Here is a 786-nt window from a genome sequence, read left to right on the forward strand (position 1 = left end):
AAGAAAAATTTGATCGAGAGAAATCTCAATGGATCCGTGAAAGAGGAATATTGCGCCAACAGTTGGAGGTTGCTTCTGCTCGTGAACAATGTGCAAGAGAGATGGTTGATTTTTGAGATCGACAGGCCCAAGAATGGGATCAGGCCTTCAGTTTCCTTCGAGGGAAGGTCCGACGTGTAGCACAGGATACTGCCAGAATGGGTTTGGATTATCAGTAGTTGGATCGCGAGGATTTTTTGGCACAAGTACCAGCTTTCGCACAACGACTCACTACTTCATTGGAGGACATATATTTGAGTTTAGGAGGACATATTAAACTGAAGTCTCCTTGAATGGATCGTTGTTTTCTTTGTAATAGTTTTTCATTTTTAGTTCTAAAACTTCTTGTTTAGATGTTATGTCTTTTGGTTTTCAGATGTTAGTTAGTAGATTTTATTTTTAGGATTTGGGTCAGTTATTTTGTTGCATTTATATTATAGAATGTAATGAAGTAGACTGTTTATTTCTATACATATATTACATATGTTTTACTTCACTTACTTTAAATATTTTCTTCAATAAAAAAATGGACAAAACAATTTTGTTAAATTCCTCCCGAACTACGCAAGATCTGATTCATGTCCTGGCATGATACGTAAGCAACCCTCCAAAGGGTTCGATCATAACTTTTGAAAAAATATGCCTAGAAAAGCCGGGATGAAACACAAAGCCTTCCATGATAGGTTGGAAAATGCATATAAAGGCATGACGTATAACTTGGCATTGTAATGTGTTAAAATATAACAC

The sequence above is a fragment of the Capsicum annuum genome, chromosome 2 (assembly GCF_002878395.1).
Source record: "Capsicum annuum cultivar UCD-10X-F1 chromosome 2, UCD10Xv1.1, whole genome shotgun sequence".
NCBI lineage: Eukaryota > Viridiplantae > Streptophyta > Magnoliopsida > Solanales > Solanaceae > Capsicum > Capsicum annuum.